General features: G+C 45.0%; 1 protein-coding gene and 1 non-coding gene across 2 annotated transcripts in view; one reads left to right on the plus strand and one right to left on the minus strand.

Annotated features, from left to right (window-relative positions):
- Positions 1-6,394, minus strand: part of LARP1 (La ribonucleoprotein 1, translational regulator) — a 79,733-nt gene extending 73,339 nt beyond the window's left edge. The window contains exon 1 of the mRNA XM_006214969.4: positions 6,192-6,394. The gene's annotated coding sequence lies outside the window, so the exon portion shown is untranslated. The remainder of the gene's footprint in view (positions 1-6,191) is intronic.
- A 4,007-nt stretch (positions 6,395-10,401) lies between these two features.
- On the plus strand, positions 10,402-10,474 carry TRNAA-AGC (transfer RNA alanine (anticodon AGC)). Its single transcript has one exon. It is a non-coding gene; the product is annotated as a tRNA-Ala (tRNA).
- The last annotated feature ends 13,477 nt before the right edge of the window (positions 10,475-23,951 follow it).

The following is a 23,951-nucleotide window of genomic DNA, read 5'->3' on the forward strand; positions in this document are numbered from 1 at the left end:
ACGTTCGGGACTCATGTGGAAGGCAGGGGACTCCAGCAACAGGAGTGCGGCAGCCTCCCAGCTGGAGGAGGGAGAAATGCTGGGAAAGGGAGAGTGTGGGAGGCTGGAGGCATATCCTGAGGAGTCCGGATTGCCAAGCCCTGGAGGTGGCACCCGGCCTTGTGTGCAGTGGGGAAACACCACAGGCCTTGAAGCAGAAGACATGGTCAGAACTTATGGTAAGAACGTGTTTGGGTTCCATGGAAGGCAGAGTGGAGCAGAGAGAGACTGGGGGCTGTGAGAGAAATGCAGGCCAGAGATCATGACATGGCAGTAGGGACAGCAAAGAGGAGGAGTTTAGGAGGTCAGCTGCAGGCAGGGTGACTAACCGACTGGCTGTTGCACCACAAAACTGACTGTGTCACCCTGCTGGGTGACTGGGATTCTACTGCGCGGGACAGAGGGTTTGTTGCTGTAGAGAGAAAGACCCCAAAGGAGAGTGGAGAAAAGAGTCTCAGGCTTAGAGACAAATACACTGAAATTCCTTCAGCAATTCTTCTATTTCCTTAAACTTTCTCATTGTGCAAATACTGTATGATATCACTTACAAGTGGAATCTAAAAAACACAACAGGAAGGGATAAACTGGGAGCTCGAGATTTGCAGATACTGACTCGTATAAATAAAATAGATAAACAAGTTTATGCTATATAGCACAGGGAACTATATTCGATATCTTGTAGCAGATCACAGTGAAAAAGAATACGAAAACGAACATATGTATGTTCATGTGTGACTGAAGCATTGTGCTGTACACCAGAAACTGACACCACATTGTAAGCTGACTATACCTCAATTAAAAAAAAAGTAAAAAACACAACAATCTAGTGAGTATAACAAAAAAAGAAGCAGACTCACAGATACAGTGAACAAACCAGTGGTTACCAGTGTGGGGAGGGAAGCGAGGAGGGGAGTGAGAGGTATAAACTCTTAGATATGAACTAAGCTACAAGGATATATTGTACAACACAGGGAATATAGCCAGTATTTTATAGTAATTATAAATGGAGTATAAGCTTTAAAAACTGTGAATCATTATATTATACACCTGTAACTCATGTAACATTATATAACTATGATCAATAGGACAAAGAAAACTTTCTCATTTTGTCCTCCCAGCATCCATGCATCATGGTGTCTGTTTTGTGGCTGAGGTCGTGGAGGCTGTGTCAGACCTCGGGCCTCGCGTTCAGGTCTGCTGACTCTTGGCCCCATGCTTGGCTGCAGAAGACTGCTCTCCTGAAACAGCCGGCAGACACAGGTAGCAGGAAGTTCACCTCGCCCAGGTGCTTCCCCCCACCTCCCCCGGACTTCACAGCCCAAACCTGTCACCAAATGCAGCGTGCCTCAGGATCCTTGCTCTGGGCCTTGGCTTGGCTTTAGGTCACAAGAAGAGTGGGCAGGTCCAACTGAAGGTTTTTAACATTCAGATACGAACAAAACAGGGGAACCCTTTTTTACAAAGGGATCTCACTGGACCCACCATCAAGAACTCAAATAAAAAACCTACAGGGTGGAGTGGCGGGGAGGGTATAGCTCAGTGGTAGGGTACACGCCCCTTAGCCTGCATGAGGTCCTGGGTTTAATCCGCAGTATATCCATAAAAAACAAAAATTAAAAACAAAGAAATAAATCTAATTACCTCTCCCACCCTCACCCACCAAGAAACCCCATAAAAAACAAACAAAAACCCTGCTCGGGTTGAGGAAGATGTGATGGACTCAGAGGCTCTCTGGTTGGACGGTGGTCCTGCCTGCCCCACACTTTGGCCACCTCTATGACACTCCCCAATGCCCAGGGTTCCATGGCCCACAGTTTGCAAACCACAAGCAGACTCTTGCTTCAACATCCTAGAGCAAGGGAGTCTGGGCCTGAGGCCACAGATAGAATGCAGGGTGTCTCTGAGCTTGGATGGAAAAAAACTCCATCTTTATTGTCACTAACCTCTAACTCAAGTTAAATATTTGAATGTAGGCAGTGGCCACAGTAGTACTGATGCTTCCTGTGACCGTGTCACCATGAGAAATCAAGGATATTTTTGTATCACATTACAAATTACATCAAGGATCTTCCAAAATTTCTTTTATGTTCATTATGACTATAAAATTACAATAGTTATGGTATTTGCAGTCTGATCTCAATGTCTTAATAAAAACATATTATTATATTATAAAAAATTAAAAAATATCTTGATAACTCTATTTCTATGACTGGTTTCCCTTGAGTCCTATGTGTTTTCTTTTATGCATTTAAAAACATTCTGAGAAAGGCCTGTCAGCTTCTCCAGATAGCAGAGGAATCCATGGCATTAATAAGGTTAAGAACCCCTGTCCTAGGACTTCTCTTCCAGAACAGAGGGGACTGGGGAGATTGTTGCCAAAAGAGGGCATGTAGGACCCAGGATCCCAGGAGGCAACGTGCCCTCCCTGAGCCTCAGGAAAATGAGACAGGAAACTGGGGCAGGAGCAAAGGGACTCTGAGAAGTGGAGCAGAAGCCAACAGGTCATCCAGCAGGGCTCAGTCTAGCAGGACAGAACTGAATTCCTGAGCCCCAAGCCCAGCCAGGCTTCTTGGGGGAGCCAGGACTCCTGGATCCTCGGCTTGCTTGTCATTTTCGCTTCCGTTCTCAACTTCCTTCTCTGAGCTAGTAAGAGTGGAGGCAACAGTGGCTTCAAGGTCAAGAGAGACCTTGCTTCTGGATCTGACTCTTCCTCGTCTTGCTGAGTGACTTCAGACAAGTCATCTCCCCTTCTGAGCTCAGTTTTCATTGCTGTGTAATTTCTGGCATCAATACTGCTTATAACCCTCTGCCACTTGTTAGCTGAGCAATCTCATTCAAGATCTGTAGCCTCTCTGAGCCTCAGGGCTCTCATCTATAAAATGGGAATGATAAAATGGGCTACTGTAAGGATGAAATGAGGTAAAGAATTTAGAGCACCTAGCACAATCTTTAGAGCGCAGTAGGAACTCCATAAATGTGGCTCCTCAACCAAAGCGCCTCTAAGCTTCATGATGATTGGAGAAAACCTTGACTGCCACTGCACCCCGGTCCCTCCACCACAAACTTATTCTTCTGTGAGGTTTGAGACCTTAGTGTCCATGGAGCTCTAACTCAGATACCCAAGGCCCTCACACATGCACACACACACACCCTTGGGAGGATTTTGAGATGCCACAGCTGGTTACCAAGGAAAGATGTTTAGGAGGTTCCCTGGGGTTGTTGGTTAGAAGAGACTCCTGCCCAGAGCAGGCAGGTGGCTAACATGACCTGTCGGGGGCCTTCACACTCTTAGAATTTTTCAACTTTAGTTTCATTAGCTCACGTGCACACACATGCACACTCTCACACACCATGTGCCCAAAGCCTGGACAAGAGTGGCTGCCTTTCCCTTTCCTGGGAAACTTCTGTTCTAGCTCTCACTCCACCTCACCCTCCTGCACTGTCACGACCCCTGAACTACATTCCCTATGACTGAGCTCAGCAGCGAGCAGTGGGAGAGGGAAGGACAGGATGAGGAAGCTCAAACGAACAAACAGAAGGGGCTTGTACCTCAGCTGGGCCCCCAAAGCCAGGAGCAGCAATAGCCCCGTGCGCTTGGGGGAATGGACGGGTAACAAGCACTTGCTCATCCAGCATCCCCCCCGGAGACTCCTGCTGCCCCATTTTCACCGAGAAGGTGACAAGGGTGTGAGGGGCCCCATTTTATAGACGGAGAAACTGATCACAGGGTCTCGCCCTGAATCAGTTTATCTAGCCCATTTGAATCTCTGAGTCTCGGTCCTAAGTTAAACCCAACTTATCAACAGCAACAATACCTACCAGTCAGTCAGTACTGCGGACACTCCCCCCACTCCATTTTAGAATTTAGAAGAGAGTGAAGTATAGCAAAGCAAAGTGACTTACACCCAAGGTCACCAGTAAGTCTTACAGTCTGCATTTGAACCCAACATCGTCTGACTCCAAAGTGGATGCTCTAACCACATACCATACTGCCTCACGCACTAGGGCCACATCCCAGGCTTGGGTTTCAGTTACAGGAGTCATTAGGAAACACCATTACTTGGCCATCATTAAAAAGTCCACAAACGATAAATGCTGGAGAGGGTGTGGAGAAAAGGGAACCCTCCTCCACTGTTGGTGGGAATGTAGTTTAGTACAGTAGTTACGGAAAACAGTATGGAGATTCCTCAAAAAACTAAAAGTAGACTTATCATATGATCTGGCAATCCCACTCCTGGGCATATACCCTGAGGGAACTTTAATGTGAAAAGACACATGCACCCCAATGTTCATAGCAGCACTATTTACAATAGTCAAGACATGGAAGCAACCTAAATGCCCACTGACGGATGACTGGATAAAGAAGTTGTGGTATATTTATACAATGGAATACTACTCAGCAATAAAAAAGAATAAAATAATGCCATTTGAAAGGAACATGGATGGATCTGGAGATTGTCATTCAAAGTCAAGTAAGCCAGAAAGAGAAAGAAAAATACCATATGGTATTACTTACACGTGGAATGTAAAAAAAATGAGACAAATGAACTTATTTACAAAACAGAAACAAACTCACAGACATAGAAAACAAACTTATGGTTACTGGGGGGTAAGGGGGTGGGAAGGGATAAATTGGAAGTTCGAGATTTGCAGATACTAACTACTACATATAAAATAGATAAACAAGTTTATACTGTATAGCACAGGGAACTATATTCAATATCTTGTAGTAACCTTTAATGAAAAATATGAAAACAAATACATGTATGTACATGTATGACTGAACTATTATGCTGTACACCAGAAATTGACACAATATTGTAAACTGACTATACTTCAATAAAAGAAAGAAAGAAAACACCATTACTCAGTGAGCTGTTTTCCCGTTTTTTGTTTATGAGTCTGCATTTCAAAAAGTCCCAATAAATGGTATTTTGAAAAAGGAAAAGAACTCAAGCAACAAGCAGTCATGATTCCATCATTATCAGAATAAATCTTTATCCATGGCAGTCACATTTTACGAAACATCCATTACTCTATTTCATTGATTTGAAAATGCAGGTTTATGAATTTTTTTAATCTTTAAATTTGAGGTGCATCTTAAAATCTCTGGAATCCAAGCTCCCATGAAAGACACTATTTTACTTGGCCCTAAGGACAATCCTGGTAGGCAAGCATTGCCAAGATTACAGTGACCACTTTACAGCTGGGAAAATTGAGGTTCAGAGGTTAGGTGACTAGCCTCAGGTCACAGAGCCAGTCAGTGCAGATTAGCCCTGTCTCCTGATTGCAAGCTGTGTCCACCGTATACTCCTGGCTTCCAGGCCTTGTGTTCACACTAACCTGTTCCCATCACCCCCCTAGCCGGCCCCCCAGCAGAGACTTGAGGGAGACCTCAGTTCCCCCATCCAGGGTTCCCCAGCCTCAGTCAGAGAGGGGATGAACCCAGTGTGAGGACTTGTGGGAACAGTCCAGCCCCACAGGGGAAGTTTTCAGACCAAAGGATCCCACTGTCAAGAATGCATCCCATGCAGGAGGCAGTGTGGTAGAGACCAAAGCTGGGCTGGGGATGTGAAGGCAGTATTTCTGCCTCATACCCTCATAAACCATACAAGCTAGATCCAGAAGCTTCCCACCTAGGGTCCTCATTCTCTGGAATTACAAATGTCCTAGTTCTCATATTTCAGAAGGACCAAATGAAAATCAAATATTGGCTCTAGATAAGACCTCAGAGACAGGCTAAAACACCATATGTCTTCGCTTTGCCTAAACTTACATCAGCTCAGCGGTACTGCCAGGGTTTGTTCCTGCTGACCAGACAACACTGATTGGTTGTGATAGGGCCCCAATTAACATACAAGGGGAAAAACAAATTAACGACTTCTTATGTAACAGGTACAGCTTGGCAGACAAAAGTTTTTCAAAACGAGGGGTGTGATGGGGGACACTAATAAAAGGGGCAAGCTGACATGAAGTTTGAGCTCCTCATTTTCCCAGATGGGACACGTGAGGTTCAGAGAGCTGGGGTGACTTGCTCAAGGTCACATAACAGGGCTGGAACCAGCACCCGAGTTTTCTGCCCCTCGGGACAGGCATCTTCCCACCACACCCTGTGTGCTGAGGTTCAAGAAGGCCAGAGCGGCAGGACTCACCAGGGTTGCTGAAGGGGGTCAGGACAGGGAAATGGCTTCTCCCTGGCACCTGTTGGCTCCTTCCTGGCGGGCAGCTGCCAAGGCCACGCTGCCTTTCCTCCCTGGGCGTCGGCCAGGGCAGCTAGGCATGAGAGCGCTGGGTAAGGTGGAGGCGGCCTCCCTGAAGAAAGCGCCCCCCAGGACATGGAGTGACCGGGCCTGGGGTCACGGCGTGGCCACGGAGGGCGTAGCTACAGCTAGCGTGTACAGTTGCCTCCTGGCATCCGCCCGGGAGCTCTCCAGGTGGCAGGGCTGGTTTTCCTGCCAGTTGCTGGGTGCCTTTAAGAGAACGATGGCAGTTCATTGGCTGAGCAAGGCTCCCCCTACCTCTTCACCTGAGCAGGTGAGGGCTGTTCGGCTATGGGCAGAATGGGGAGTAAACAAACTGTGGCAACCAGCTGGCTCTCCCCTCCTCCACAGCCCTGGTCCTGGCTTCCTTCCTCTTCCTCCTTTCCCACCCACAACTCTGGGAACGACCTGGGAGTAAAGAAAGGGCAAAACATTCTGCAACATGCTTAGTGCTGTTCAGTTTAGGAAGCTTCATTATTTCACAGTCACCCTAGACCAGAGTTAACAGTACGCCTGCTCTTTCAGATGGAAAACCTGTGCTTGGAGAGGTGAAACAGATCCTTGAGTTCACCGGGCTCTTGGAAGGAATGCTAATAGAGTAGGATGCTGTCAGGACCCAACCCTGAGTGCCCTGCCTTTGACTTCCCCATACAGTGGAATTGCAAGGCAAAGGCTCTGAGCAGGTGTGTTTGGAAAAAAGAAAGAAAGGCACTGTAGCTACAGTCTAATCCCCACCCCACCCTTGTTTAATAGATAAGGAAATGATGCAGAGAGATGACTTGCTCAAAGTCCCCTCCTGCAAATCTCTCCTTTCTTTTCTTTATCCTCATGTATTAGGGGCGGAAACTGAAGTCTGGAGCTCACCAGCATACGTGGATTACCAACGCAGCGATCATCCCATTAGCCTACGTTGCTATAACCTCCTGTTTCTCCACTCTCTAGACACCTGTTTACTCCCGGAGGGCAAAAACTATGATTTCTAAGAGCTGATCACACTGAAGAACCAAATCCTGACCAACAGGATACAGTAAGGACCTTCCTACGAAGTTGAAAGCTGAAGGTCCTTTCAACTTTCATTGTCAGAATTTTTCACTCTAATATTTAAACAGAGCTGCCTGTTTTCAGTCATCATATTGTTAGTAGTAGCATTGGAATTGTTGTTCTGAGACTGTTGGATGGGTAGTGTGGCATAAAACAAGTGAGTTATTACGTTGCTGGTGTTGAGAACCAGGACTTGATGTCAGAGAAAGGAAATACAAATGAAAGATGAAAGGGGTTAAGTGAAAACCCTATAATTCTGGATTTGAAATGGAAGTTTCAGTGTGAATTTCTGATACAGCTGATCTGAAAACAGACATCATATTCCCTACCTCTGCCTACTGTTTTCACATCTACAAAGCCCAACACTTTAAGAAGCACCTTTACTGCCTAGACCGCGGTCTCTAAATACTATTTCTCACTAAAAGGAACCAGAGCTCCTCAAAAAAAAAATAATAATAATACACAGAAACAAACTCACATAGAATACAGACTTGCAGTTGCCAGAGGGGAGGGGGGTGGGAATGGATAAACTGGGAGTTTGAGATTTGCAGATACTGACTGGTATATGTAAAACACATAAACAAATCTATACCGTATAGCACAGGGAAATATATTCTATATCTTATAGTAGCTCATGGTGAAAAAGAATATGAAAATGAATATACGTACATTCAAGTATGACTGAAGCATTGTGCTGTGCACCAGAAATTGACACAACATTGTAAACTGACTATACTTCAATTAGAAAAAATAAGAATACATAGCTAATACCAGCTTTGGGACAAAAAACGCACAATATATACTTAGACTATCTTTTAATGCCAAAAATCAAGGAAGCTAATCATGGCAAAGAGACACAGGAAGCAATGGAAAAGTCTCCCATTGGCCAAATTCAGGACAATTTGAGCATCAGTAAATAAGTACAATGAGTTGGAAAACATCAGATATATTTTAATCCACGAGTTCACAGTGATATTTTTAAAACAAACAAAAAAACCTCAGTGATCATCTTCAGAAGATATTAAGAAATCACTTCATTATTTTGAAAACTGGTAAATAAAGGGACATAATTAAGTATTTATTCTGTCTTTCCTGTAAGAACTATGCCACAGGCCACCAGAGATTAAAAGAGAGGAAGCCGCTCTTTACATAAGCATTCCCACAAATAAAATGAAAAGGGAATGGAGGCCTGACTCGGAATATCATCATTTGTTATGAATTAGTTGATCTAACTCAAAATATTACAAACAAGAAACAACCAGACAAAATGGGCCTTCTGATGGAATTAAATACCACCTCTTATGAAGAAATCATGCCTCCAAAGTCAAGCAGAAGTCTGATCAAGCCTTTCGACTCAGGGGTGGGCAAACAGTCTTTCTAAAGGGCCAGGTAACAAATATTTTAAACTTTACAGTTATATAGTCTGTAGTCTCTGTTGTAGCTGTTCAACTCTGCTGTTGCAGCACAGAGAGCAACCATAGGCAAGAACTAAACAGACGGGCATGCTGTGCTCCAACAAAATTCTGTATACAAACAAGAGCAGGGGCTAGATTTGGCTCATGGACCATAGTATGTCAATCATGTTCTTGAGCTCACTTCCAGTTTACAGGAAATAACAGGGACTGAGGAACACGGGAAATGACACCACACAGAGCCGCAATAAGCAAAAGCTAAACTAGGGAAAAGTCTAACAGAAAAATCAATCTGATTTCTTTAATAAACATCAAGATACTGAAAAAGAGAGAGAGACAGATGAGGGAGGTAACTACAGACTAAAAGAAACTTAAGAACTATTAACCAATCACAATGTATGGACCTTGTTTGAATCCCAATTCAAACCAATATAAAGAACAAAATTATACTGTAATTGGAGAAACATGAACACTGACTCAAGTATTTGATAATATTAAGGAATTCCTCTTGACATTTGGTGCCATATGATGATGTACTGTGGTTATATTTTAAAAGAGGAGTTCTGATCTTTCATAGAGATATCTGCTGAAATATTTACATATGAACTGTATGATATTTGGGATTTGGTTAAAACTAATGAGTGGTGGAATATAAAGGGAACAAAGTTGGTAAGGAGTCAGTAATTGTTGAAGGTGGATGACAGGTTCAGTAGAAGTTCATGATACTATCCTTTCTACTATTGTGTAAATACTTGAAAATTTCCACTATGAAAAGTTAAAATATGTTTATATAATTTCACACCCAACCACTTGACAAAATTTTAAAAATCTGACAAAGTCTAATTTTGGAAGGATATGGGAAAGGGTAGCTCTTACAGACGGTGGGAAAGTAAATTCCTACAACTTTGACAGGCATATGTGTACACCCCATGATCTAAAAACCCCACACCTGGATACATACTAAGAGAAACTTGAAAAATGGAAAACAATCAAAATGGATAAATTATGGTATCTTCGGATGAAGGGAATCTCTGAAATGTAGAGATACGGAAATGTCAACTACTTGTGAAGCTGGGAAATGCAGCCCCATCAGGACAGCTTCAGCTCAACAGATACTGACCTGCTATCTACTCTGGGCCAGGCCCTCCACTAAGTGCTGGGGATACGGAGGTGATATCCCTTCCAGGGCTCTAGATATCAGAGCTACAGGGAGCCTAACATACCACCTAGCCCAAACTACCCATTTCACAGATGCAGAAAATGAGGCCCAGAAAAGTTAACCAACTTGCCAAGGGCACACAGATGGTTCATGGAAGAACCAGGAACTGAGCCAAGTCTTTGATGCTCAGAGAAACAGGAGATCTTGGAGCCACACATTCTTAACTTGAATCCTGGCTCTGAAACTCACTAGCTGTGATCTTGGCCAAGTTCTCTAATGTGTCTTTCCTCCGAAGGATAATAATATCTACTTCAGGGGTTGATGTGAGGATTAAATGAAATGATATACATAAAGCTCTTGACTCAGTGACTGAAAAGAAATAAGACCTTAATAGATAGGTTATTTACTTTTATTATTGATATAAAGTAAGGCCTTGGCAAAAGGGCAAAATGCTACATTCTACATTACTCTCAAAATAGTTGACTCCAGGGGTGGGTATAGCTCAGTGGTAGAGCACATGCTTAGCATGCATGAGGTCCTGGGTTCAATCCCCAGTACCACCATTGAAAATAAAAAGGTTAATCTCACATTTCTTAGAGCTGGTATGGCCAAGGCTCTGAACCAAGTTGAGGGCTTGTCCCAAGTTAGCTGCTTCCTATTTCAGGCCCCTCCCCGCATGTAAGAGAATTTTCCCCACCCTCCCACTCTGCTGACTATCTCTGCCCTCTAAGAGCCTTGCCAATAGCACAGATCTGTACTCTGTGGGGATTCTGCTCCACTACTCTGAGCCTCAGCTCCCTATAAATTGACAATAATAGCAGAACCCTGAGGATTAAATGAACTAATGCCAAGTATATAGTAAGCCCTCAATATATGAGAAGTATGATGCTGACAATGCAAGACACCTGTCCCAGGGTGTCAGGCTCAGGAGCTACAAAAAAGAATCAACTGCATTTCTCACCCTCTAAGTGCTTCAGTCCAATGGCCACTCCTTCCTTCCCATTTCTACCCATGCTGTCACATTTCAGGCCTGGATCAGGGTCCAGGAGGCCAAGTTATTCTGACTGCTTTGCAGGGAGGCTACCAAGCCAAACCTCCTACACCTGAAACCACCCATATGCTCACCTCTGCCGGTGAGAACCCCATTCCCAGCTCTGCAGAATTGCTGACTATCTCCAGCTGCTGGAGCCAAAGCATCATATGCTCTGAATAATAAAGCCATCCAGAAAGTTCCCCATGGCAAACTGGGCACCACGCTCCAGCCTGCACCCTCGAGCCAGGCAGCCAGAAATACCAGCCTGTGCTCAAAGCTGAGCTCCCATCCCCAACAGGATGGAGCCATGGAGTCCAGGGAGTTACAATCTCCATTCCCTTCTCTTTCCTGATGCCTTCTTCTCTCAATGAGACCATATGTATTTTTCACCCAAGACTCTATTTTTACAGAGCATAATAAAACATTCTCAGTAGATTCAGTGACCATTTGCCCCGATTTTTTCAAACTTAGAAAGCAAAAGCCATTGAGGGTTAGAGAAAGACATGGTAAGACCAATATGAAGGAAAAGGAACCAGTTAAATATTTTTGGTTCACCTGTGGAAGCAGGCGTGGGTGGCATTGTTCTTTCAAGTGGATGTCCAAGCTGTAAACTTTGCAGGATGAGGGACACAGGATGCGGGTGCAAGGGACTGCTGGTCAGATGGTGTATTTGCTGTGCAGGTAAGCTCCTTAGGGGCAGGGGCTGAGCCCTATTCCCCACCGCACCCAGCACTCAGCACCAAACACAGTGCCTAGCCCTGAGCAGTCAGTCCAAAAACATCTGTCAAAGGAACAAAGTTGCTCAGTTAGACAGTCAGCCCAGGGGTTTAAGATGCTTCTATTGCACATTCTCATAACAGCCTGAACACTTCCTTCTCATAACTTATCATACTTGTAATTAAATAACTGCATGTGCAATTATTGAACATGTGCGTCCTTGACAAGACTGTCGGCTCCCTGGAGGCAGGACTGCTTCCAGTGTTGTTCATCATATGTACCCTCAGTGCTTAGAAAGGGATCTGGCATACAGTTGGCACTCAATAAATATTTGTTGAAGGAATAAATGAGCCTTGGTTCTGCCATCAGTGCGCTGTCACCCTGTTACCCTGGGAAAATGTTTTCCTCTCTAGTCCTCAGGTTTTCCACTTGCATATTAGCGACAGGGCACAATGAATGATTTTCAAGCAACAAAACCCAATCTCTTAGTTTAGAAAAAAAGTTAAAAATAGAGTTGTTGCTGCGGGCATGCTCTGAGACAGACCCATCTGCATCTCTGGACCTCCACCCATGCAACAGCCCTCCAAGTGTTCCATGGAACCTTAGGGAGTTCCAGGGGGCAAAGTATGAAAACTATTTAATTCCATGATCTCTAAGGTCCCTAAGCAAACCTGTTTGTCTGCTTGAGACAATGTAAACATTTCAATTCCTCCTGTCTATCCTTTATTTAGGTCAGTATTTCTCGTATTGGCCAGCAGTCCCCTGTCTCAGGGACACCACTGATGTTTTTATGTAAAATACAGTTTCCGTGGCTCCACCCTAGTCCTGCTAAATCTGAATCTCCAAGGAAGAGGCCAGGAATCAGCATTTTGAACAAGCACCTTCCTGTCAGTTGATGGTTGTCCACTGAAGTGTTTGGGTTATCCCCAACTAAGTTATTTCCACAGACCCTCATGAGGTATTTTATCCTGGAGCTTTCATTACAACTGTGCTTTTTTGAATGACCAGAGTGAGGCAAAAAAAAAAAAAAAAAAAAAAAAAGCAGGAATAGTCAGAAGAGCCCGGATAAATGAGTCAAGGTTTGTCAAGTGGGAAGAGATCACAGGGAGCTCTTCAGGGGCCCTTGACAGACAGATCATCCTGGTGGCTCCGTGCTCTGCAATCTCATAGTTTGTATCTGGAAGAAATCATCTGTGTATTTCTCTATTCTTCTGGAGTGGCATTGGCAACCTCAGGAATTATTTATTGAATTATCAGGTTTCTTATTAGTATATTAATGGATCCCTGGGAGTTAAAGAGTAAGCATGCCTGTAAGGCTGTCAAGGAAATTCACTGTAGTCTTTGGAAATATGGTAGGTTTTTGTCAACTTCATGGAAAACAGCCATTCATTCATTTGTTCATTTTTTTCCACTCAACTAGCTTGACAGATTCATTGGTACATAAATTACTTCCTCTTTTTTTTTTCAGCTTTATTGAGATAAAATTCTCACACCATACAATTCACCCATTTAAAATGTAAATTCAATTATTTTGATACATTAAGGGTGTACAACCCTCACACAATCAATTTTAGAATATTTTATCAACTCAAAAGAATTCTTGTACCCTTTAGCTATCACCTCCCAATCCTCCATGCCCTTAGCCCTAACCAACCACTAATTTACTTTCTATGTCTATGGATTTGCTTATTCTGGACATTTCATTTAAATGGAATCATACAATTGGTGGTCTTTTGAGACCAACCTCTTTCACTTAGTGTAATGTTTTGAGGTTCATCTACTTTGTAGACTGTATCAGTACTTCATTCCTTTTATGGCTGAATAATATTCCATTGTATGGATATACCACATTGTGTTTATCAATTCACCAAGTTGATAGACACCTGGGTTGTTTTCATTCCTTGGCTATTCTGAATAATGCTGCTATTTATATTTGCATACAAGTTTTTGTGTGGACATATTTTCTTTCCTCTGCTTTTGAAAGGCTCCTAGTCCAGCAGATGTAGATGCTAAAACAGGTACCTATATAATTACCTGTGCTGGTCAGATGCTGCAAGAGAGGGATGAGGCAACATGTGTGATGGTTAGAACCACATGTTTCTGCCATTACTAACTAAACGATCTGGGAGGCAAGCTTCTTCATCTTTCTGTGTCAGTTTTCTCATGTGTAAAATGGTATCAATATTTTCCTGACCTTATAGGACTGCTGTGAGGATTCCATGAGCAAATGCATGTTAGGGGCTTAGCCCCAAGCCGGGCACATAGTAAGTGCCTGATAAATGTTTGTCATTATCATTTGCACTCAGGAGATCACTAACAGTAAGTTTACTGATGGACCATGCACTGTAGCAGTAAAGTTTCATTAAACAAATGTTTCTTGAGCATTTATTATGAACTTGGCACTGTGAGAGAAATACAGTTGATCCACACCTGGATCCTCCTGCCAGGAGTCTGTAACCTGTAATCTGAATGGCAAGACTCACTGGCATACATCACCTCCATATACTGTGATGTATTCTTTACTAAAGGCCCCCCAAACTGCTGTGGGAGCCCTGGAGAAGGAACTTTTTTTTTTAAAGATATCTTTTTATTATGAAAATGTTCAAAAATACAGGAAAGTAGAAAGAATTATAAACTGAATACTTACATATGATCACAAAAATTCAACAACTGTCAACATTTTACCATATTCACTTTATCTTACTATATGCCAAATTTGTGGCTGAACCATTTTAAAGTTAACTACAGATATTCTAACACTTCAGCCCTAAACACTTCAACACGCATTTCCAAAAAATAAAGATTCTCCTCCATAACCACAATACTCTTACCATACCTCACAAAACTAATAACTGCCTTATATCATCTAATCCCCAGTTCACAGTCAGATTTCCACCACTGTCTAAAAACACAGTCTTTACAGCTTTTTTAAAAAAAAAGAACCAAGATATAATCAGGAATCACATCTTACACTTAAATGTTATATTCTAGGATCTCTTTAAATATAGAACCTCCTCCCCCACTACGTTTGCTTTGGTTTTATTTTCACATTGTCGACTTTTAAGAGATCACATCAGTGGTCTTATAAAGGATTCCGCATTCTGGACTTGTCTGATTGCTTCTCTGTGGGTTATGTAATGTGTTCCGCTATTCCCTGAAATTCTGGTAAACTGAAGCCAGCTCTAAACACCTGATGAGGTTCAGGCTCAGTATTTTTGGCAGGACCCAAAATAGGTGGAGCTGGGTAGTCTACTGCATCCTACTGAGAGGTACCACCGCTGGTGACCCAAAGCACGACCCCTGGGTTAAAATGGTGACATTTTAACCCAGGAGGAGGAAGGAAGTGGGAAGAAGGGAAACGTCTTCACAGGCAATGGCATCTAAGCAGGGCTTGAAAGGGTGTGTAGGAGCCTACTGGGTGGAGAAAAGGGAAGGGGAAGGACCTTCCAGGTACAGAGGCACAGTGTTGGGAAAGAGAGCGCTGAGCTTCAGGAAGTAGGAGGTGGTAGCCAAACGTGGTTACTTGTTATAACAATAACAGCAGGCACTTAACGTCTATTAGAGTTTACTATGTTCCAGGAACTATGCTAAGTGATTCATTTAATTCCTCACACAGTCCTATGGAACAGATGTTGCTGCTCCCCTTTTAAGGGTGTGGAAATCACGATTTAGTGATAGGTGGTAACTTGCCAAAGGTCGTAAAGCCAGGAATAGGCAGACTCCGGATTTGAATCCAGGGGCTTGACTCCTGAGCCTCTGCTTTTAAAAGCACAAAGCTCTATGTTACGGTGACAGGACAAAAGAGTTGGAGAGGCAGGTTGGGGGTAGGTGGAAGAAGGCCTTCTCTGCCATTCTGAGGAGTCTAGGTGTTATTCCCAGGGCAGTGGGGAGCCAGCGAAGGTTTCTTCATAGGGGCGGGCATGGCTGTGCCTGAGAATGGGCACGGCTGCCCGGTGAAGGCAGAGTGGAGAGCTGCGGGGGTGAGCTGTTAGACGCATGGCTGCGTGTCCCTCCAGGGAAGTTGGGCCCTTTGCACTGCCGGGACAGAGAACAGGTTGGGGAGGGAGTTGGGGGGAGGGCTAGGTTCCTCCTCCAACTAGACTAGCCAAGAGTCCTGCCCTGCACAGTGCACAGACACTGGATGTTCCACAAGAGCAGGGTGGGTGCTGCACCCACAGACACCCTCACCGTGCAAACAGCTCCAGTTTCTACCAAGTCAACCCTAAGGTCCAGTATCCTGTTGGCCAGATGGCGCTGGGATGTGAGCTGCAAAGACCAGGTGAAAGGATCAGCTTTAACCCGAGACCCAGAGAGGGAAAGTGACTGGCCCGAGATCACACAGTCAAATCGTGGCAGAGGCAGGACTAGAACTCAGGTCATGCCTCTTGATTCCAAGCCCGCTATTCTTTCAGGATGGACTTTATTTCAGAATCAAAGAGGAATCAGAATCAAAGAGGAATCAAGACACAATCACTGGCCGTGGGATGCCAACTGCTCTGGGAAATCCTTCATTTTTTTTTTTTCCACTAATAATTTCCCACATTGAGAATCCTCTTGGAGGGCTACAGGCACCCTTCCTGGCTGGCTGTTGCCACCACACAGCGCCTGAGTCAGCACGTCTCGCACAACTGGTCAGCTCCAAGTAGCGGGGGCAGTACAAAGCCTGGGCCTGGCTGCTCACCCTTCAGCCTTCAGGCAGAGAGGGTGCATGGGTAGAATGCAGGAACGGCTCTGGGATGCCTGCGTTCAAAACTCTGCCCTGGTACTCACTAGCTGTGCAGCCTTGAGCCTGTCACTCCCCCTCTCTGTGCTTCTGTTTCTTCATTTTTAGATCGATGAAAATAGCAGTGCTTCATACAGTTGGATGTGAGGATTAAATACCATAAACAGTGTCAAAGGGCTTAGTAAGGCTTACCTCAAGATAAAGGCTGGTATTACCATTCCCTTGGGGATCAGAAGGCTTGGGTGCCTGCCATTAACTTATCTATTTATTGGACAAACCTTTCAGATGCTGCATAAAATCTGCTTCTTCCACGAAGTACACCTGGATTAACTGTGCTCAGTTTAAAGCCTCCTTGATTCCCAGAATTTAAAGCATAGCTGGCATTATCTAAACTAACTGTAATGGGGGTGGAGGAAGGCAGATTGTGGTTGCCTCCCCACCGCCCCCCAGCACAAAGCCTGGCTCAGAAGGCCCGGGGTTGTACTCCAGGCCCGAGCTAGCTGCTGGCTAATTAGTTTGGGGTAAATCACTTCATCTCTGTGATAGTTTCTTCGATAAAATAAGGGTGATAATACCTGTTTTGCAAGCTGATAAAAGTCAGATTCCTGACTATACTTTGAAAAGGGAAGGAAACAGGCAAAATGTTTTTTCCAAAGCATATTTAATAAATCAGGAAAGTGATGCTAATATACTGGGTTTATTTTTCTTTTCTAAATTTTATCTTATTTAAAAAGTTCAACAAGAAGATGCATTAATATATTCTCATGGTAAAAGATTCATAGCATAGTATTAATCAAAAAAGGGCAAGCTCTGCATATGAAATGTGACCCCAACTTTGTTAAAAAAAAAACCCATAAATACACTGAAAAAAAACACACATAAGGAAATCCACCAACATGTTAACAGTCAGTAGGATTACAGATTATTATCTTCATTTTATTATCCTATATTTTACTTTTTTTTTCTAATAAGGATGTATTATTTTTATAAACAGAAGAAAATTACAACTAAAGAAAAATAAACAAAACCACAAGCTTTCTAAAGGGGCCATCACTTTCTGGTTCCAAACAATTGCTGCCTGGTGGGATCTCCCAATTTTCCAAGAGAATCCAGAAATCTGGATCTTTTTGTGAAATCTCTTGATTTTTAAAGATCGGCAGCTAATTCACAAGACGCATTTGACCAGTCTGCTGATCACAATTTGTGACCTGCTACAGGAACACACTGAACTCTCTTCTTCCTCTGCACCTTTGTTTTTGCTGTTGCACTGCCAAGAACACCCTACCACTCATGCAGGTTTCACGAACTCTACCTGTTCTATCAGGCCTGGCCGAAACACACCTCTTCTGTGAGCATCCCCAGATGACCTCAGCTAGAAGTGACACTCCCTCCCGGGGGATGGACCATTTAGTCCCCATCTCATATCATGGTTATTTTGATGAGTCCTATCTCTCCCGGTAGGCATTGAGCTCCTAAAATACAGCTGACCCCTGAGCCATGCAGGAGTTAGGGGCACCGATCCTCCATTCCTATAGCTGAAAATATGCCTGTAACTGTACAGTCGCCCTCTCTACCTGCAGTTCTGCATCTGTGGATGTTACCAACTGTGGACCATATAGTACTGTAATAGTACTTACTGAAAAAAATTCACATATAAGTAGAGCCACGCAGCTCAAACCTGTGTTGTCCAAGAATCAACTGTCTTCAATAAACATCCTGGAGCACCTGCTTCGTTGAAGGCACCAGGCTAGGCACTGAGAATACAGCTGAGGGCAAGATGGATAGCCTTTGCCTTGATGGAATATAGTCTAGTACAGGGGACTAGATTTTTAACAAATCATTCCCAAGACACCTAATTCCAATCTGTGATGAGTTTTACGCAGTTAAGAAAGTTTCTAAAAGGAACTTAATCCAATCAGGAGGATTAAGCTAGTCACCAGGCAGCTTGGGGAAGCATCAGCACTTGGGCTGCCACCTAAGGCTGCACAGTTTGTATTCTGCACAAAGGTAACAGGAGGAGAGGACAGGCCAGAGCAGAGATGCAGTCCCACCCAAGCTGGGCCAGTTTCTAATTTGCAAAAAGGCACTGTGCAGACCAGCAGGGGCAGTGTTTAGGTGTGGTAGTTCCTCCTACCATCTGACCCCCTTCAAAAAAAAAGCTGCTCTAAATAAACACAGACTCTTAAAAACAGTGATATCTGTCTGTCTGTCTGTCTGTCTCTCTATATATATCCTCAAGGGATGTCTCCCATACTCCCTTTCTACCAGAATAAATCCCCTAAAACCTTACTTTAGCAATTTTGAGAATCAAAGATGGCATCTCTGAGGAAGTGACAGAGGAGCCAAGATTGAAGGATAAGAAAGGGCCAGGCAGCCAAAGTATGAGGAACGGCAAGTACAAGGCCTCTGTGGAGAGAAGGTACCACAGATGAGGGACCTCATAAGCGGCCAGTGGGGCTGCAGGGCACACAGTGATGGGAGAGTGGCAAGGGTGGGCTGGATAGCATGTATGGCCTGGAAGGCCAGATTAACGGGTTCCATCCTCACCCTGAAATGTCTCTTATTTCCTTCTCCCTGATCATGTTGTTTATGGGTGTCACTGCCCATGGGCACCCCCACAGAGCGAACAAAATAACATAAACCACCTTTCCATGGCGCCTACCCTGAGCTACACACTGTACTGGGGCCACATGCCCAGTTCACTCTTCCTTCCCCATCTTCCTAAGGTAGGAAGGATTCTTTGATTCTAAATGAGCAGATGAGAAAACTGAGACACAGAGAGGTTACCTGGCTAATAAGTGGTGGGTTGGGATCCCAGGTCTGTGATTGTAAGCCTTTCTTCTTGGCCGCCTTGTAACAAAGACTCTTGCAAAAAAACAGGCACAAGGAGAGCCTGGCTACTCAAAGTGGCATCTGGGGGGCTTGTGGCATTGGCATCACCTAGAAGCTTGCCAGAAGTGTAGGCACTCCAGTTCCAGCCCAGTCCTACTCAATCACAACCTGCATTTTAAGATAAACAACCAGGTCCTATTGTACAGCACAATATCCTGTAATACGCCATAATGGAAAAGAATGTGAAAAAGATTACGAATGTATGTGTAACTGAATCAATTTACTGTATACCAGAAACTAACACAATACTGTAAATCAACTATATTCCAATCTTTTTAAATTTGTATTTTACAAGAATCACGTACACATTACAGGCTGAGAAGCACTAGACAAAACAGTAAGTCTAGACAACAATCCAAGCAAAGCAGCATATTGCCTTCACAGCCCTCAAACTACAGTCTACCGTCTCAAAGGCCAAGTCTCTAGTGACTTGAAAACAACTTATTATGACCAAATTTGCCAGAATTGCCAACGTTCCATCCATCCACTTGCCCCAGTTCTGTCTTCTATTGCAGCTCCAAAGGAAAGTCTGTGAGAGGCTACCACACCTCCAGAGAGAGGCTGCTGTACACTCTGATTCTGGTCAGTTTCTTAGTATGGATCTGCCCTCGTACAGGAAGAAATCTAAAGTTGTTTGACCCTTCTCCTGGTTAATCACTGCTCCAAATCATCTTCCACTTGGGGTCCACTCTGATCCCCAGATCATTTTCTGGGACCCACTTTTCACCAGACAATTCCTTCTCTTAGCCTACATACCAAAGAAGACAGAATGGTTTGGCAGAAAAGATTACTAGGTGATAATACTCAGCCATAAAAAAGAATGAAATAATGCCACTTGCAACATCATGGATGGACCTGGAGACTGTCACACTATGTGAAGTAAGAAAGAGAAAGTGATAAGATATCACTTATATGTGGAACCTCAAAAAAAAAAAAAAAGAGAGAGACAGACAGACAAAAGAACTTATTTACAAACAGAAACAGACTCACAGATATAGAAAGCAAACTTGGGTTACCAGGGGGTGAAAGGTGGTGGGGTGGAGGGATAAACTGGGAGTTCCAGATTTGCAGATAATAACTACTATATATAAAACAGATAAACAGCAAGGTCCTACTGTATAACACAGGGAACGATATATTCAATACCTTGTAATAGCCTATAATGAAAAAGGATATGAAAAAAACAAATATGGAACTGAATCACTATGCTGTACACCAGAAATTAACATACTGTAAACCGATTATACTTCAATTAAAAAAAAACTTTTTAATTAAAAAAACTTAGGTGAGAAAAATCCGCATTTTCCTGCATTAAGGCCACATGTTATACGGCTGGGAAACTCCCATCTCCACTTCCCCCTTTCCATCTGAGAAATGGGTAGGATGAACTAGATTAGGAATCACTAAATCAGGGGTTTGGCAGGTAACACAAAGGACGGCCTAGGTGAAGCAGGAAGGAGTAATGGGGACAGTGGCAAATGAGAGGATGAATGCCTTGACTAAAAAAGGCAGCCCCACTCAGCATTAGGCTATTGTTGTCACGGTCCAGCGTTGGCATATGCTCTAATTATTAGAGATTGAGAATCAGATGTCCCCCCCTGTGAAATATCCTATGGTGTTTAAACACCGGAATCTGGTTAAAACTCAAATAAACACCACTTTGTGGGCCGAATAAAGATCAGGTGCAGGCCAGATCTACCCGTGGGCCGCCAGTTTGCGATACCTAGCCTGAATGCCACCTAATTTTACGTGCAGGTTTATAATTCCATCCTATGCGCAGCTCTTCTAGAATGCTGCAAAGCGGCCTCGGTTAGGGCGACGAAATCCGCGCCTTCCGGGGCCCGTCGCCCCTCCCTACCGCGACGCCGCCCCCGCGGTGCCCCTTCCCAGGCCTCTCAGGGAGCCGGCCGTGCGCGGGGACGCAGCCCTGCTCGTGGTGGCGGTGCTTGACGGGTCGCACGGCGTCGGTCTCTTTACACCCTCCCTACCTGGTCGCCTGCTCTCCGGGCTACGCCGCAGCGATGACTCAACATCCCGGAGCCCAGGCGTGGAGTCGGGGGCGAGGAGCGGGGGCGGGGCGGGGGAGGGAAATGGGCGGGGCGGGGCGGGGCCAACGGAGGGGGGAGGGGAGCGAAGAGGAAGGAGAACAGAGGCGAAAGGGAGGGAGGCGGAGGAGTGGGAGAGGAGGAAGGGGTGGGGGAGGGGAGGGCTCCCGGGGAGGCCGAAGCCCCAGCCCCGCCCCTTCCCGCTGCCCGCCGACTTAGGGCTGATCCTGGCAAACAGGCCGAAGAACAGCGGAGAGGGCAGGGAGAGGGTGAGGCACCCAAGGGGAGTTCGTGAGCTACCCTGCATTCATCCCCCATCCCGAAGTGCCCTTGTTCACACGCCACACCCACGGACCCACCCTCGCCTGTTTGGATTAGTGCTGGGAGATGCACCTTTAGACACGGACCCTTAGTGAGCCCCTTCCTCCCGATGGAGGCCTTGGGGGGACTGGTCAATTAGAGATGAGAGAGACAGAGCCCTGCTTCCTGGGGGCTTGCAAGGCAGCGAGAAAACCTACACCGCCTATCCGCAAGTGGAAATTTGAAAGGAGAAACGATCTGCCGCTGCATTTTCCTGCGCTACACAATAGCTATTATACAAGGTTGAGTTTGGAAGATGACCCAAGGAAGTGTCCTTAGCAATTTTTTAATAGAGTAAATGAATCGATGAATGAAATGAGCATATCTGTGTGTATAGAAAGGACAGATTTTTAAAAATGTCTTTGTGTGTATATGTGTGTGTGTGTGTGTGTGTTTGGGAGGATGTACAGTTGTGTATCTTGAATGGTGTCTGCCATATGTATGCTTATGGATAGAAGCACACTGATAGCTGTGTATGAGTATGTGTGCTCAGAATGTGTCTCTGTGCATATGTACAGGCATGTATCTTTATGTGCCTAAATGTTAAGCAGGTGTGTATATCTGAGATCTATGGGCTTTCCTGAGTTTGTATTTAAATATGTGTGAATTTGTGGGCTTGTGAATGGGACTACATATACTTGGGTCTATACTGCTATTGTGTGCTAGTGTTGTATATATGTGTGTGGGGTGGGGATACTCCACGTATGTCTTGGTGAGATTGTGTTACGGTTGTGAATGTGTGTTTGTGAGTGTATGAGAATATATTTGTGCGTCTGTGACCAGGGCTGAAGTGTGCCTTAAGGTTGCCTGTGTGTTTAGATGTGTTTTTCAGAGTCTGCGTGGATATGACTGTGTATGAGTCTGGGTATATCTCTGCAGCCATCTATTGATTTAGTCTGCGATAAGGGCCAGGTGATTCTTAAGGGTTGGGCTGGACAAGGTGCTTCTTGGAGGAGGAGCTCTTGGAAGGGTGGGGACTGTGGAGGGTGTGCTGGCCCAGTGACCATCCAAAGCAATGGGAGGCAGGGTGAGCAATGTAGGCTGAAGCAAGATGGGGTGAATGAAGCAAGACCGTGAATGCCAGAACATGCTGTCCTCCAGGTCATCAGGGCCTCCTCTGCCCTCCACCCTCTCAAGCCTGCTTCTCTTGGGGCCTCCTTGCTGCCTACCTGGACATTGTTCTTCTGCAGAACGTATCCCCTGGGTAATTAACAACAGCATCACGATGGAGCATTTGCTGTGTACCTCCCCCCCAAAAGCAGTGAATTGGCATTGGCTCAGCTTAGTATCCCCAACTTTACAGAGGGGGAAACTGAGAAGATGAGGTGCCTGTTCCTGGGTACACAGCTAGTAAGAGCACCTCAAACTCCAGGGCTGCATGCCCTCTCAATGGCTGGACCAGGACAGTACAACCTCGGCACTATAGACACTTGGGGCGGGATAATGCAGCCTCGCAGGGCTGCCCTGTGCACTGTACGCTATCCAGCGGCATCCTTGGTCTCTGTCCACTAGATGCCAGTAGCACTTCCCTTTCCAGTTGTGACATCCAAAATGTCTCCATGTATTTCCACACGTCCGCTGGACACAAAATCACCCCTGATGGAGAACCAGTACTCAAAACTATCCTGCCTCCCTGGATAAATGTTTTCTGAGAGGCTGCATCCTGTCCAGTGGCTTCAGCTGTCCCTCTTCTTGCACAGTGACCCTCACTTCCATGCAGGTAGCACCTTGCTTCTGTCACAGTCAAACAGAAGTTTTGACCAGCTGGGTCACCTTGTTCAGCAACTCAACCTCTCTGAGCCCCAGCAACAGAAAGCACAGGATTGAGTCCCTAGGAGCTACCTCGTGAGCTCTTACTACTATCATTCAAGTCACAGGGATTCACTGGGGTCAGAGCTAGGAGGAAGAGGGCCCCAAGCCAGCTGACTCCCTCTGGCCCTGAGCAGTGGATGCTGCTGGTTCTGAGTTTGCTTTCTTGGTTCAGGGAGAAGGGGAGAGTGTTCCAGAGTTGGGCCCAAACTAGTGACGCTATCATATTTATGCTGTTTTATCTTTCAAATAAAACAGCTTGACTTTTCCCACCAGCAGAACCCGATATTAATGAGCATGTGCAGTGTTGTGGTCAGAACAGGTGCTCAGGAAGGGCAAGGCAGAGCCATCAGCAGGGCTCTTACCTGTCCAGGTCCAGACTCCTCCTGCTACAGACAAGACACAGCTGATGATGCCTGCAGAGGACTTCCATGCAGGGATGCCAGTCTCTGCCACTCAGG

The sequence above is a fragment of the Vicugna pacos genome, chromosome 3, assembly GCF_048564905.1.
Source record: "Vicugna pacos chromosome 3, VicPac4, whole genome shotgun sequence".
Lineage (NCBI taxonomy): Eukaryota > Metazoa > Chordata > Mammalia > Artiodactyla > Camelidae > Vicugna > Vicugna pacos.